The sequence below is a fragment of the Cinclus cinclus genome, chromosome 6 (assembly GCF_963662255.1).
Source record: "Cinclus cinclus chromosome 6, bCinCin1.1, whole genome shotgun sequence".
Taxonomy (NCBI): Eukaryota; Metazoa; Chordata; class Aves; order Passeriformes; family Cinclidae; genus Cinclus; species Cinclus cinclus.
Genome location: NC_085051.1, coordinates 37,111,687 through 37,119,186, shown reverse-complemented (window position 1 = coordinate 37,119,186; position 7,500 = coordinate 37,111,687). Strand labels below are relative to the sequence as shown.

General features: G+C 37.5%; 1 protein-coding gene across 5 annotated transcripts in view; it reads right to left on the bottom strand.

Moving 5' to 3' along the window:
• NPAS3 (neuronal PAS domain protein 3) overlaps positions 1-7,500 on the bottom strand; it is a 583,018-nt gene that overhangs the window by 84,816 nt on the left and 490,702 nt on the right. The gene's annotated exons all lie outside the window — the stretch shown is intronic.

The following is a 7,500-nucleotide window of genomic DNA, read 5'->3' as shown; positions in this document are numbered from 1 at the left end:
CATTCAATGTTTTACAAAACCTTGAAGGGTAATGCGCTTTGATAAGATACAGTTAATGAAATAATTAATCCTAATCACCTACACTGAACTAGGCTGGTACTGTGTTTCAGTCCTGCCACATTATCACCCAATAAATGTCTGGTCCTGGAAGGAAGTAGCCAGGTGAGGCTCTTCAGGAGCATTCCCACAAAGAGTTTATGGGTCTGTGCAAGAGCCTGACTATAAAAAGGCTTATCTTTGTGACTGGGGTCCATGAGGATCACCATCACCATTGCAGGTGGCACTGCTGGGTCCCTGGGCAGTCCCCTCGCTGTGCTGGGCACTGTGCAGGCACAGAATCCATGGCCCTCTGACAGCTGACCTGCTGCTGCTGCTGCTGCTGCTGGAGGGGTGACTGATTCTGGCTTGAAACATCAGCACTCGGGGGCACAGAGCACTCAGGCAACAAACAAGGAAACTGATTTTTTTTTTTTAGCTGCCCTGCAGCTAGCTGAGCAATCTACCCTGGTAAAAAAATGTAAAATATAATAAAGTCAGAGAGACAGAATATCCACTCTAGCTGGTGATAAACAAACAGAGATGATAAAGTTAGATGACTTATTCAGAGTGGTCATATCCTATTCATAACTGAAAACCAAGGAGTGTCTGGAACAAACTGCCTGGGAAATGCTTCAAGAACTGGAAGCAACAAACCTTTCACACAGAAGTAATATTTCCAGGCTTTTCCCAGTGTGACCATGAATAAAATTGTTCACTGGAGGCAGACATTCCTTTTGGCCAGTTCTGCCTTTTGTGATCTCTGCCCCCCACAGAGCTGAATCGATGCCAAGTAATATCATCCTTTGTATCTCTGCTGTTTTGTGTATATAAAGAAGATAGAATTGTGTAATTTTGACATGAACAAGGTTTTAGTCTGTAGTATGATGAATTAAACATAACTGACTTACAACAAGCCAAGAGCTTTAAGCAGTCAAGTCTGATCTGCTCGAAATCTCAGATTATTAAGCATCAGTATTGTTCTATTCTACTCTGAAAAGAAACAGCCTATCCAGCTCCAATTAGAAGTATAATATTTGAAAAACAAATTAATATCAACATAGATTAGGTAAGTAAAGTGCCATTTTGTTTTAGAGAGGGATGCTAAAAATATCTTAAAATTATTTTTTTAAAATATAACAATTTCTGGGTTTATGACTCTTATTTTAAAATGAGAAAGAAACAAAATGTGTAGAGCATGCAATTGAATACCAAAATAATAATAAAAAATAAATAATTTTCTGATCTACATTTTACTCAGAGCAGGCATCAACAAATCTGTCAAATGAAAACTAAATCCCTACAGTTACAAAATAGATATAATGGATATAGTTAATGGTAATTATTTTGGAAAGATACACAATGTCATAGAGCAATATTTAGAAGGAAGAAAAAAGAGGTTGGAAAAACAAGATGTCTGGTGGGGCAAGAGAAAATGAGATATGAATTTTTAACAACAGGATGGAGGGAAAAACAGTGTAATTTAAGGCTACATAGGTGAATATGGTGACAGAGTAAAATTATTCTTCTGTTTGGGAAAATATGGCATTCATATGAAACTAAGAGACAAAATGGAATGAGGTGAGAGAAAAGAACAAAATAAGAACTACAAAAAATTTCAGAACAAAGCACTTGTGAGGGAAGAATGAAATGAACGTTATGCTGCTGTGCAAAAATGTATGCAATATACTTTAAATGAACGTGTAGATTGAATATCACAAATAACTGTGAGAAGATGGAACTACAACTACTCTGATTTTCCAAATTCAGCTGTATGACCAAGAACAATCCCACATAAGACTTGGGATATTCAGGAAGATCAGTTAATTCTGTTTTTCACAGCCCTTCAATTGACATAGGAGCACTCCGCTGAACTGCCACACACACACGATCACTGAAAAAAAAATCTTGACCTCAGAGCCCAAATCAAATAGATCTGTAAAAGCAGTTGAGGAAATCAATATAGGCAAGTGGACATTCTCCAGCCTACTTTGCCTATGTGTTTCTCTTTATTGAGGGAGGGAAGGCGTACAGGACGAAGTCTATGCAGTCTCCAACCCTCCTGCCATATCTTTAGTTACTACTTGCCTGTTCCCAAAGAGCTTACAAATCACACTAACTACTGGTTAGTGCAGAGCACAACAGAGATTCTACTGGATGGTCTTCCTGTAGTTATGGAAAAGTAAATAGAATTTCTGCTTGAAAATCAATTCTGTTAAAATATATGTTTATCACAGTACATCAAATGAGACGTACTGGGGATCAAATGAGATCAAAGGTAGATTATTCTCCTGTTTATAGTGATCTGGAATTTCATGCTATGCTAAATACATTTGCCCAATTTTGTGATGTAATAAATACACTTGCAGTAGGTGATTTTACACCTTATCATGTATGCCTTATACCTACAAAAATATTTAAATATATATACACACACTTACATACTTACATACATACACTGTATTTAGGCACTTTCAGGGGTATATATTTCTGTCTAGTGGGCTACTTTTGCTAGAGACATTTCATCTTCAATCCAACAGACAACAGTTCCAAGTTGGATATTTCTCTATTTACTTTGTATAAACACGGAAATGCACTATACAATTACCCGACATATTAACAAATTCTACATTTCACTTCCATTTATTAATTGTGACTAAAGGCAACTGAGGTTCCCCTTGTATTGAATGCCATAATATTGCAAAGTTTGCTAGAAAGAAGAAAAGATACACTTATTCTAAGAACCTATTTTAGAACAAAACCTTTTAAGTTCATCCTGCAGGATTAACTATGGCAGAGGAATGTAGAAGAATAGAAACATAGAGCCAAATTTAGCTCTGTGGCAAACAGAGGAAGCTGAACCATGATTATTATAATTAGGAAAAAATCTGTCCTCTTGTAATGGCAGTTACACAAATCCCAGGTTAACAGCTAGAAGTGACAATGCTCTTAGGAGGAGACAAATCCAGACATCTCAACCTCACCAGTATATGATTTCAGAATAAATAAAATTTCCCTGCAGCTGAAGATTTGTATTAAAATTGTTGGCATCAGTATTGTCCCTTTTAAAGCTAACTTGTGGCTGAAATGAAAGCAAGTTTTAGCGTTAGCATGCATACAGGTCACTCTGATATTATTCTACTACATAATGATTCCAGAAATCTCTGAAAGATTAATGATGATCTCATAATTCCAGAAAGTCAGCACTATATATGTAGAAATATATTGGTAATAAAAAACAGTCACTGTTGTGCCTTTCCCCAGTTGGGGATCTCTCACTTTTCTTTGATTTCTAAAGGCTTCAGATCAATAGCTGGAGTGACATTATTAACAGCTCCCACAACACCTTGGCCAGCACTAATATTAAATCCATTATACCTTCTGTTTGACATTTGCAGTACAGCAGAAAGTGCTGTAGATACAGTCAAGATGCCTTGGGAATGGGGTTGGATGCAGGGTTAGTGAGATGGCTTCCCTTGCCTGACTCTAAATTCATGTCATTGATAGAAAACTTCAGCTGTTCAGAAAACTATACTAGGCAGTAAATAATTCACCTGTCAAAGTGTGTAAAAAAAACCAAAACATTTTCATGCTGTTTTTGAAATACATTACCAAAGGGCCTTCAAAAAATATTTGACATTCCTTTTTTTCATCACATTTACAGAATTTAATAGGTATCACAACACACATCACAAATGAATGCCTTACTAGTGAGTGATGTTGGAAACATAAACAGTTGTTTCATTTGTAGTTTTAACTTTCACAGTAAGTTTTTTAAGGCATTTATTGTACACTGTAGGCACCATGCAATAATATAGCTTAATCAACCTAAGCAAAATTGTCAGACAAATTAACTGACAATTCTCAGGGTATTTACACTGGCATATCTTATATCTGTATTAAATTCCTCAGCATGCCCACTCACTGTGGCATTCCCTAGAGTCTAGCTCTGGTGTTCTGGATGAGCTTCATTCAAGGCAGAGTGTGACATGGCAAGCTATGTCTAGGATATCCTTAAGTTCCTATTTGGGAGTACTTCAGAGCAGCTTAGAGTAGATCACAGAACAGTGATGTTTTAACATGACTCCCCTCTTGTCTGCACCTCTAACACCAGGAATTGTGAACCTGAGCTGTTCAGGGGTGGCTGTTCTAGGAGTCTGGAAATCAGTCAGAAATAAATAGCAAATTCTGCTGTTAGACTATCATTGCTGGTGCACAAGAATGTATAGGAAGTATATGTAGTGGCTGTGGGCTCAGGTTCATCCTGACACTATAATTCCATATCCTGCTTGCATATACTGTAAATGGTTCTCCTAACTACACTTCCAGTCTCTGTCCAACTAAAAGCTACAAGAAAGAAATGGTAAACAAATGAAAACACAGATGTAAGAAGCAGAAGATGGTAGCATCAGGTGGGGAGAAGGGCAGCTGAACAAAATGTTCTTTGACCTCATGGAAGTCTCTGGCACTGTGTTTAGGAAAGAATCTTGCTTAATAGAAGAAAATAAGACAACAGGATCAACAGGTTATGTAGCCTATTTTCACATACTGTGACTTCACAAGTAGTGAAGCTCTTGCAACAGCACTTGCACCATTGCTGCCATGAGAGGCAGCCATGCCTGTGATGGGACTAAGGCTATCACAGAGCAAGGCTGCAGCTTCATGTCCCTTTGGCATGGCATGGGCTTGCCTTCCCTGCTGCTTTTACAGGTAGACGACTCAGACACAAAAAATACTGAAGATTCTTGCTGAGATGCTTTCAAAGTTGTCTGCTTGCTACATCTCTCCCATCTTTCTGCCGAAAGTTGCCAAGCACGGTGTGTCTGCTTCTCAGCAGCTGCTATTCACAGTTCAGATTAGCCACCAGTAAAACCACCACCGATTTTGGCTTATATTAATATCCTGGCTGTGAACGTTACCGCTGACAAGTGACAGTGCCCATTCTCTTCCCTCCCTTCAAGGGGCACTATTCTGTGGCAGAGGTCACGGTGTGTAAGCAGGGCAATAGCCTCCTAGGTGCCTTTAACAAACTCTAGTATCACAGTCCTAATAAACCATTCTTGTTTGAATGTGTGATCAAAGAAAAAAAGTAAAACAAAAATTGATGTGGATGTCTCCAAGGTTGTGGACCCTATGCTGCTCTTTTTGGTTTTTATTACATGTGCCTACAATAAACCCTTTCCCTGTTAAAAGAACTACTTCAACACATAGAGGAGTGCCTTTTATAGACATGGACAGTTCTGAGCAATAATAGCTGTCTTCATTAGATTCTTTTGGATATTTTCCCAGATTTGTGGTGAATTTTGCAGCAGGGGAGAGATCGATGCTGCTTTAGCAGTTCTGGGAATATCCAAGCCAACAAATCTGAAAGTTCCTTAGAAACTTGCTTGGGTGTGTCAACAGAGGCTGCAGTCTCAGGAGGTGCCTGGCATGATGGCACACATGAAGCAAGAGTTAAAACCCACAACCTTCCAGTAAATGTACTAATTCCAGTCACAAAGTGGACTGCTTATATTCTATTACTTGTATAGACTATATAAGTAATGGAAAAATACTCAAAATAAAGATTCCATTTCTGCATCTGTCTGCTGATGGCCACTGAGAATGCAGAATAAATAAGTGAAACCAGAACTCTCTTACCTTAACTGAAGATAGATGGGGTATTAAAGCTTTATAAGAAATATTTCCCATAGCCTAACTCAGTTTGAGGACAAGACTACAAGGAAATTCAGTGTTCAGTGAGGTGTCAATGTAATTTTATGTTTTTAATGTCCTCAGTTTTGAAATTGCCCAAAGAAACAATTTAATTGCTATGCATGCTGTAGTTTGAATACTTCCAACCGGGCTTTTAAAATACACATTTTACTAAATGAACAGGGTAGGAAGCGAGTGGTTCTCCACTACATTTTACTTGTAGTGTTTGACTGGTAACAGCATAATTTTATTGGCCATTTACTTACTCTTTTTATAAGCTCTTACTATTTTTGTCATTTTAATAGGAAAAAGATTTTAAAAGTGAAAATCTAGAAACCTAAAATTAACAGAATATTACTGAGATTCCATAATCATGCTTTAGTTCTTCTTCTATAGGCAGCTATCCTTGTGTGTGATAGCAATCCAAGCATAGGAAATGCCATTACAAAAAATATGTTCTGCTAAGATCTGAGAAAATACAGTTGCAGCGACAGACCTTTGAGGTGCTAGTATCCTACTCAAAGTGCAGGTAGTCAGCTCTACCAAGACTTGTCCCAGGAAAGTCTTCTAGTCTTTTTAGTATTGCTTATTCCTTCTTACTATCTGAGAAGTACCACTTCTAAGTAGCAACTCAGAAAAAAGGTGTAAATTTTCTTCTCATCTGAGCAATTTTGTTTAATAGAACAATTCCTTAACTTCTCATGTCGAACTGGTGTGAAAAATCACAGAGATAATATCCAAAGAGAATTTGGATAATATGTGTGAGAAGGAAACATTTTTAAGGGGGTGGATTTGCAGCCTTTACTGTACTTCCAGTTTCCTGCCAGAATAACTAATGTTCTTTACAACTGAGAGTTTAAGTGAAATACTATAGACTGTACTTCAGGCACCCCATGGGTTAACTTACTATTGTAGTTATTCTTTGACCAAAGTTCTGTCTGATATATTTTGCTAAGTTGTCTAAATCCTGCTGTAGTATTGATTTCTCCCTTTAAAAGCTCTCACCCATTCAGTAAGCTCCAAGGACCCCTTGTCCCAGCTCAATTCACTCTAAAATGCAGCTGGGATATGTTATTCCTGACACCAGTGTTACAGTTGCTAACTGATGTTAGAGATATAAAATGGTTTTAGAAACAGAAAAGGAAATGTTTCTTTAGCACAGAGAAATATACAGCACTCCTTAGAACCCTTGGATAACTGTTTTGCCCAAAGAGAGAGACTTTTTTCCCTTATTCTATTGTTTCTGGTTTTTCATTTATTTGGTACTTAACAGTAGCTACATTGAATTTATTAACAGGACAGTATTGCTGTTGCAATCCCAAGCCTGCAGAACTACTACTAGTAATGAAAAGACACAAGTAAATGCATAGAAAAAGGAAATTAGCCATCCAGGCATCATGGATGCTCAGCCATCCAGAGGTTCTCTTCTCACAAAAGGAGTCTGCAAGACAGGTCCTACATCAAGTCTTTAAAATTGCCTTAAAATTTTCCACTGTTAGTATTAAGTAGAATTGAAGGTTTAAGAAATTTCAAAGAACATACCCACTGAGGGGCCAGTCTTGAAAAATAGCTACTCACAAAACTAAAGATTTTTGATAAATATGTCCTCTGAAACTGCATCCTTAACCCTATTCTTGCTTTTTTTTTCCTGCTTTGCTGTCCAGTAAGTGTATACCTTTAATTACTCCCATTTTCTTCAGTTTAATTTCAGAGAAGAAAGTCTGGTGCTAGAAAAAAACACTTCTTATTATGGTTCAGTATCACTGCTTC